Source organism: Lycium barbarum, chromosome 9, assembly GCF_019175385.1.
Source record: "Lycium barbarum isolate Lr01 chromosome 9, ASM1917538v2, whole genome shotgun sequence".
NCBI classification, from domain to species: Eukaryota; Viridiplantae; Streptophyta; class Magnoliopsida; order Solanales; family Solanaceae; genus Lycium; species Lycium barbarum.
The window spans coordinates 25892296-25901559 of NC_083345.1; the positions used below are offsets into that span (position 1 = coordinate 25892296).

At 37.3% G+C, this 9264-nt stretch overlaps 1 long non-coding RNA gene across 3 annotated transcripts; it reads left to right on the forward strand.

Moving 5' to 3' along the window:
* The first annotated feature begins 5830 nt into the window (after window positions 1–5830).
* LOC132610115 (uncharacterized) lies at window positions 5831–8538 on the forward strand. Of its 3 annotated transcripts, XR_009571025.1 has the most exons (5): window positions 5831–6386; window positions 6797–6910; window positions 7100–7142; window positions 7380–7486; window positions 7696–8538. It is a non-coding gene; the product is annotated as an uncharacterized LOC132610115 (long non-coding RNA). The 3 variants fall into 3 exon arrangements; XR_009571023.1 differs by having other exon boundaries at window positions 7380–8538; XR_009571024.1 differs by having other exon boundaries at window positions 7103–7142; window positions 7380–8538.
* Window positions 8539–9264: the final 726 nt, after the last annotated feature.

Here is a 9264-nt window from a genome sequence, read left to right on the forward strand (position 1 = left end):
TTTGCGAGCATTGATGCAGTGCCTTTGCAGGGCATTTGAATGCAATGTATGTGCAGTGCATTTGCGAGCATTCACAAGGTATTTGAAAGTAATAATGCGATGCAGGTGCGGTGCGTTTGCGGGCATTCGCAAGGCATTTGAAAGTAATAAAGCAATGTAGGTGCGGTGCGTTTGCGAGCATTCGCAAGGCATTTGAAGTAATAATGCAATGCAGGTGCGGTGCATTTGCGAGCATTCGCAAGGTATTTGAAAATAATAAAGCAATGCATGTGTGGCGCATTTGCGAGCATTCGCAAGACATTTGAAAGTAATAATGCAATGCAGGTGCGGTGTGTTGGCGAGCATTCGCACGACATTTGAAGTAATAATGCAATGCAGGTGCGGTGCATTTGCGAGCATTCGCAAGGTATTTGAAAATAATAAAGTAATGCATGTGCGGTGCGTTTGCAATGCATGTGCGGTGCATTTGCGAGCATTCACAAAGTAATAATGCAATGCATGCGCGGTGCGTTTGCGAGCATTCGCAAGGCATTCGAAAATAATAATGCAATGCATGTGCGGTGCATTTGAGAGCGTTCGCAAAGTATTTGAAAAGTAATAACGCAATGCATGTGCGATGCGTCTGCGAGCATTCGCAGGGAATTTGAAAGTAATAATGCAATGCATGTCCGATGCGTCTGCGAGCATTCGCAGGGCATTTGAAAGTAATAATGCAATGCATGTGCGGTGCGTCTGCGAGCATTTGCAGTGCCTTTGCAGGGCATTTGCAATGTATGTGCGGTACATTTGCGAGCATTCGCAAGGTATTTGAAAGTAATTGAAAATATTTGTGCGTTGATACATTTGAAAAATCATTTGCAAGACAAAAGCCTTAATTTATTGCAAATTTCAAGAACTAATGATACTTGAGAGGCATAATTGTTATAAGAAAAAACTCAAACCGCTTGACGCGAAATCCTTGCAAGGCTGTAAACATTATATATTTCAGCTTCCGCAACTTGGAAATTGTTATAGCCCGTATTTTGTACGTTCGGATAATTCGAGATAATTGCCAGAGGCTAAGGGTAAGACTATTGTCCAAAATTATTTTAATGAACAAGTTGTTTACTAGTATGAAAGTATTGAGAAAGGCTAAGGGTAAAAAGGGAAATTCACAAGAAGGTTCACGGTAATATTGAGGAAGGCTAAGGGCAAAACGGCAATTTCGCAAAAAATCTAGAAAGTTCTAGCCAAGCCCCTCTTGGTCGTGTGGCATAAATATATATATATAAATATGGAAAAGTGATGACAAAATGAGATAAATTAGTCATCCTTATTTTAATTTAAGAAACTTCAAGAAAGAGGACATGTGTCCACATTCTATTTGATGGGACTAAATATATATATGAGCAAGTGGAAGAAATTCTAGACAATTTCATCTTTTATGACTTAAGAAACCTAGAGGAGAAAAAAAAAGAGCTTCATATTCGGCCATGGTTGGCCAAATTTGGCCCTATGGAAATTGATCAAAAAAAAATTATTTCTTCTAGTATTCCAACTAATTGGAAGGTCCTCTTTAACATGGAGTAATTGTTGGAGTGAGCAAAGTATTCGTTGTGCGAGTTGTGGACTCTAGCCGAGGAAGAAGATGTGTGGAGAAAGGTATGTGTTCAATCCTCTTTTACTTGTGTTCGGAATGATTTATGCATGTTGTAGTATTGAGAAATGAATGAAATTCATGAAATAGGTATGTGTATGCTATGGCCGAATAAGAGTGATGATGGTAGGATGTGATGAATTGAATTTTATTTAGTAGTTTGATTATTGTTGTTGTGGATTTCATGAAGAGAATGAAGGTTTGATGACTTGAAATGAATTTGTAGTTGTTGTGGGATTATTGAATGAGTTAATGTGACACTAGTATGGTTTCTTACATTTGTACGAATGATATTGCTAAAGTATAGATTGTTGGTGTAGTTTATGAATTTGGAAGAAAGGGAATGTGTTGTTAGTGTTCTTCTGGAATTTGGAAGGTTTCGAGTGAAGTAGTATGTTGATTGGGTTGTTGTGAATGTTATGTGAATTGTTTGAAGTATTCTTGAATCATGTTAGAATGATTTCGGATAAATACTTGAATGTGGGATCATTGGTGTTAGTTTGAATATATGTGATTGAGTTGAATAAAAACGAAATGTCGTCGAATTGTGTAGAAAGAATTGCTAGTGTTAGAATGCATTTGAAATAATTGTTGAAGTTGGAGATGTGATTGTTGATATTGTTGTTGATAATTTGGCCGAGTTGAATTCTCGGATTGTTGTTGATAAAATTGGCCGAGTTAGATTCTCGGGGATGGTGTATTTACAGGGGAAATGCTGCCGAAATTTCGGCAGATTATAAACGAATTCATTTGAAAGACTAAGACAAGTATATGTCGATGAGTCTAATGATTATGTCAATTCTCTTGAATGTAGACTAGCAAGTTTGGACAAATAAGCGTAGCTAATTGGACGTGGGACAGGTATGTAAGGCTTACCCTTTCTTTCTTTTGGCATGATCTTTGTGAAACCAACATGACAAAGTATATGTATGATTTCAAAGAAATTCCTATTCTTAGAGCCAATAGGATGGCTAACGTTCTTGATTTCCATAAGCTATTTCATATGATTTTGATGAGTATCTATGATGTCCGAAGATCTATTTGATATGTTTCCGAATGGCATTCGAAAGATAATTGGTATGACTAAAGTTTTGATTTTCAAATGCTAGCATGTTCGATTACTCCATTGAGTCTTCGATATATTTCGATACGCACATATGGTTCCAAAAGCTCTATTTGATTTGATCCGTAACGATATCCGAAAGGTACTTGATATGATTGTTGCTTTGATTTTCCAAAAATGGCTTCTGAAACGTTCGTAGAAGGTTCTGTACTTCAAACGCTCATAACTTTCTTATACTAAATCAGATTGACCCGAAACTTGTTTCTGAGCCTTTAGGTGTCGGTAAGTATACTAGTCTATCGAGTCTTAGAATTGATTTATGTGCATATGGTTCCGCACTACTCTGTTCGTGCAAGCCTCAGTATGTCCTTCACTACGCCCCGGGCCAGGTTCTGTTATCGTGCGCTTCTTCTGCATTGTTCACCGCGTCCCTCAGTAGAGAGCCGGGATCTGTTATATGTATGTATGTATATGATGATATGATGATATGGGGATGGCGGCCAGGATGGCATATGATGATCTTATTCACCGCGTCTCTCCCTAGAGGGCCGGGATCTGTTATATGTGTATATGGTATATGATGTCAGCATACATGATGACTCCATCCACCGCGTCCCTCACTAGAGGGCCGGGATCTGTTATATGCACATATGATATATGATATCGGCATATGTGATGAATTCATTCACCGCGTCCCTCGCTAGAGGGCCGGGATCTGTTATATGTATATGTATATGTATATGATGACATATGATGTCGGCACGCATGATCTGTGTTCGGAAATTAAGTATTTTGGTACTCTGGAGGATTTACTCATTTTCTGTACCTCTTCTGACATATGACATCGGTATGCATGATTTATGTTCAGAAAACAAGCACCTCGGTATTCTGGCTAATGTACTTACTTTTTGTACCATTGTTCCGGTTATGTTTCTGTTTTCTGTATTCCATGCCTTACATGCTCAGTACATATTCCGTACTGACCCCCTTTCTTCGGGGGCTGCGTTTCATGCCGCGCAGGTACACCCAGACGAGTAGAAACCAATATAGAAGATATTCCAGCGGCGTTGGCAAGCTCTACTTGTTCCTGGAGTGCTGCCGAGTCAGAGTACATGTGCTATGCTTTCTGATTGATGTTAGAGACTTTGCAGACAGAGTCGTGGGTATAGAATGTCCGTTCTGTAAGCGGCTCCATCAGCCGATGTGTCATTTTGTGTTATGATATGAATCCCATATGATTACAGATTTTGTTTGATTTGAGAACAACGAAAAAGAATATTTCTGAAGGTTGTACTATGTATTTCATCTTTATTTGATTTAAAAGTCCAAAACGATTATGTGTGCACTAAGGGTCAGAGGGTTCGCTCGGCCCTAAATAAGGGTCGGGTGCCCATCACACCCTAGGGAGATTCGGGTGTGACAGAAATCTGCATCTAAAGAACATTTGTAAGTTTTTTTTTGGGGGGGGGGGGGGGGGGGGGGTGGGTGGGTTGATTCGCGTTGACTTTGAAGATCTGGCTCTTGATGCTTCATGCTTCCAACTTTGTCTGGACTTGTAACCTCCGCCCATTTCTAAGTCTTGGCTAACTAATAAAATTATCTAATTAAAAATCATATTATTTCAGAAGATAATATGTATATAGTGAGAAATAATTTCTGCTGCACTTGGGACTGTGACACATTGTGAAACAAAGCGATGCCCCTCCTCCGAAGTTCCTTTACCTGATGACTCTGTTGAACATATATTCTTTCAGGTCTCTCGATGTCGTCTTGCAACTATGCCTTTAAAATTTGTCCCAGTTTCTGGCACGGGAGGATGTTGAGCTTTTACAAATGACGAGACTAAGCCTTACTTATATAGGCTGCCTACGTATCCCACCCAGGGAATCAGGTCAAGCGTAGTTATAAGCAAAAAAAAATTGAGATTTTCTAATAATGTGACCGAGGCCTATGCGGGCTGCCTACATATCCCGCCGCGGGAATCAGGTCAGGCGTAGTTCATGTTACAAGCAAAATGAAAAAAAATTCTGGAAATTTCTAACTTAAAGATCAAACCCGATATAAGTTTCTTACGTGTCCCGCCGAGGGAACGTAATTTCATTACATAAAAAGGCATTGCAGAATATTACAAATAAAACAAAAGAAAGCTCCTAAATGTGATATCTCTTGATGGCATTTGCATTGCTAGCTTTCAACTACACTTTGCCATCCATTTCTTCTTGTTAAAAGCTCTGGCCATTCTGTTCTGTGCTCAGACCTGGCATATCATCATAAGACCATGCGAACACGTCTATATATTGTTTCAAAATGTTGATCAATTCTTACCTTTGTGACAGAGTCAAATAGATGCTAACCCTTGTTTCTCTCGCGATTTCTGAATCTCCCAAATTTATCGCCTCTGTTTCAGCTAAATTTGGTTTCGACTCATTCTCGAAATGTTCAAATTCTTTAGTCAATTCTTCAGGCTTCATGTCCTCTTCATATTCTTCGGAGTCTTGTTCGGAATTTGCTATGGGCTCGCTTGTTTCGTTATGTGTCACATTCGCAGTATCAGCAGATTTACTAGTTTGATTGCTGAAAAATAAAATAAAAGTAAAGACAGAATAATAAACAAAAAGCATAGCTTGATTTGGGCATTTGAGCTTTCAAAAGTTTGGAGGCAAAAATAACAAAAGCATAAACACTATTCAGGCCTCAATTCTGAACCACGTTGTTTCATCAAATGCAAATACAAATTGTCTACCAAGACTCCCGAGAACCGGGGGCGGGATACAAGTCCAATTGTTTAAAGTGACTCCAAGCTCAGCACCCCAGATGCCTGAAGTTTCAGGACATTCATCCAAAACCATGTTGCATTCAGCTTCCTCTTCGGCAATGATTAGATTCTTGAAAGCTTCCACGAGGTTGTCTTCAGCAGCTTCGTCTGATGCTTGGGTGGCGGATGCTTTGAAAAATGACTGATTCAGGAGAGGAACAGGCTTTGGCAAAAGAATATCACTTCTCCTTTTGAGACTAGTCAGTGAAATTTCTTCAAGCACTACCACAAAAAGGACCTTTAGCGGCAATTATTTAATGACAATAAGATAATTGCCAGCATTTATTCTTTAAACAGCAAGTATTACCGACAAATATACATTGGCCAGAAAACACTACATTTTTATCATCAATTAGAAGAAATGGCCATGAAAAGAGTCAAAACATTTATTTTTAGTATTCCCTCCAAAAGCAAACCCTATGTTTGCCCATTTCCCTCTCTTTCCGGGACTCGAACTTCACTTGCCAGTCGCCTGCATCAAAACTTCCAACCCCTTCCTAAACATATGAGTTTCTCAACCAGCAACAAGAAGACATTGGACAAAGAAAATCACGTTTCTCTCGATATTCTAAGTAGCTCAATTCATGCCTATCAATACCACAAACCTTTTTCATTAAATCCCCAATTGACTCCCTCAGTCGTCCAGTTATTCATCGATTATTTTTCCGATAAAGTTCATAAATCTAACTTTATCAAGGCTATGGTGTGCTACTTCTGGTTTGGAATGCGGCTTTCAAGCGTCATCATTAATTTATTCGCCGACGTCTTCTTTACTTCTGCGTGAATCGATAAGTAAGGGGACAATACGGTGCGTTTATGTTGAAAAAATGGAACTTGATTTGACCCAGATGCATACTAAGTTTAGTACGAAGGTTTGTTATTTTTCTTCGTATCTTTCCAACGAGTTATTTCTTAATATTTCTCTAATCAATTCGGAATACAAAAAGTTGAGCACAATTTGTTTATTACAATAGTGCTTGTGGTCAAGTTCTGGTTCATTTGTTTAATACTGTATTACTTGCGGTGTCCGGAAGCCTATATGATGTTTGAAAAATTGTCTCTCAGAGATGTTGTTACTGGGACAACAATATTTAATGGAAAAGAAGCTACCAACAATTAGTATCTGTTTTGTCTATACCAAAAATGAAGTAGTTTACACACTTGATTTGGCAAGTTCTTGGTCAGTTTGTAAATCCTGAGAGGTTGGGATAGTGGAAATACTTCTTATGAAAAACTAAATAACTCTTCAGAAGTTACTGAGCTGATCTATAGAATTTTTCAGAAAACAGGATGATGCTCTATCTTATGGACAGTTGCAATGCTCCAAGCACTATGACATGCTACTCGATATCTTGTGTTAAAAAAGCGAAGGGGTGGCCTCTTTGGTCTGGCAAAGGTAATTCATACATGTATTATGTTCTTGTTTGTTGTCACATGTATAATTTATTCATATCTATACGCAGAGTATAAAAACTTGTTTGTTTTGTAGTGAAAATGTTTATTATATAAACAATGAATCAATATTAGTTCTTGATTATATTTGGTTTCTTTTTGAAATATTGGGTACTGGATTGAACAAAACAAGAAGGAATAGCAACTGGGAGCAACGACCTTTAACTCAGTATCAGGTATATGTAATAAATGTGCTACATTTATAGTATCACAGATAGAGTAGTGCTAGTATGTGGAATAGCTTCCCGCATGTATTTCACATCTAGTATGTGGACTGTTGTACTTTTCTAAAGACACGAGGTTAAGATGCTGGTTTGTCCTTGTGAATGATATGATCTGATCGCCGTGCATTATTATGGTTTTTGATTCTATAGTAATTGATAGTCATACCTCTTATTTGTACTGTTATGCAGCTAGAATATACTGTTCTTGATGCTTCTGTTCTTGTTCACATATATGGCTACACACAAACTGCTGGTGACCGAGATGGGCATTCCAAAATTGAGCGGAAGTCTCCATTGTACGAATAGAGTACCTCTTGCTTTGTCTCTTGTGTTGTCTTTATTTCATCAGGCATAGTGTTCTTTTGTTGTGTATTAATTCTATCAACAAATTTTTATATGCTCAATTTTAACTTATTTGTACATTTTAATGTGGCTATTCTACATTTCATAATCCTATCTATATTCTTGCTATGTAAGACTGAAATCCGATGGTTTTTTTATTCAGAGACTTTCATATTGTCCAACTTGGGCGTGTCTCGATATGGACAGGTTTGATTTTATTCTTCCTCTAGGCCAGGTTAGAAATTAGATACTGATATTTCATCTATTTCTTATTACAAGATATTCAGTTCATAGAAAGTAGCAAGTATTTTAAAGGTGGGATCATTATTCAGGGGTCTATTATACCATATGAAGTAGCAACCATTTCTCGTATGGTTTAATTCCTGTCCATTTCTCTCGATTCATGTTTCTATTTGTTATCTAATTAAAATTCTTATTGTCTGAAAACTTTTTTTTTTTTTCGAAACTGGTACTATTTTGTCTGAAAACTTATACTCTTGTCATCACAGATTGAGTTTATTTTTCAATAATGACATGCATTTTTATTCTTAGATACATATCCTCTTTGTTGTTGTATTATACTAGAATTTGCATTTTCTTCCTAGTGATTAATACCTCAATGTAATGTGGCATAATGGTTTTGTAGATTTCTCTGCAACTATAAAAACCCAACTGGTTTAGAATCGTGGAAGGCGAAGAGATATAGGTGACATTGCTACGAGAAGGCAAGCAAAAGATGTTCAATGGGTTGAAGACTTGATAATGGTCCACAGCTGGAGAATGTCAATAAGCTTACTATAGTCTTGAGTTTAGATATTTAATGACACTAGTTACTAGACTCAAAATAACACTACCTGAGAGATTCAAATGGTGTACTTTTTTTTTATTTTTTTTTTAATGTTGTTCACTCTGAAATTATGAGAAGTTATCTTTGTTATTAATTTAATGTAATATATTATGATTGGATGAATTTAGCATATTTTGTTATGAATATTTTATTTCGTTATGCATGTGTGAATATTATCACAAAAAAACATTGATGATGTTAGAATCACCTTCATTGACAAATTGACATATTTATTGTCGATATAAGCATTAACCAAGAAACAAGAAACTAAAAGATAAACTGCAATTAAAATCTGTTAAAAAGCTCATCTTTCTATCGGCAATTATTTAGATATTTACTGGCCATTACAAAAGCCATTAAAACCAAAACAAAAGGCTATCCAAGGTCAGCTTTAGCGGCTATTTAATTGCCGCTAAATAAATGCCATTAAAATCTAGATTTTTTAGCGGTAATAACTGAGACCTTTACCAGTATTCAATTTAAAGGCCGGCAAAGCCTTTAGCGACGGTGGATTCAACGGCAAATAATGAATTGCCGGTAAAGGTTTTTGCGGCAATTCTTATTGCCGCTAAAATGAATATTTATTGCCGCTAAAAGCCATTTTTCTGGTAGTGAAGGGTGAATTCGCATCTAAGACTAAAAGTGTCCTTTTGCTCGGGTAACTGAATCGGTTCCACTATTCCATCCAAATTCGCTCCAGAACAGGCTGATGATTCAACCTTTTTCTCTTTTTTGACTGGCACAATAGTCCCTTCCAAATTCAAATCTTCATCAATGGTAATTATGTTCACATTGGCATCACCATGATTGGGCAGCGAATTGTTGTTTATGTTTGGAGGAGCTCCCTTGAGCTGGATGACCCCTTCTTTGATTAATGCCCCGACT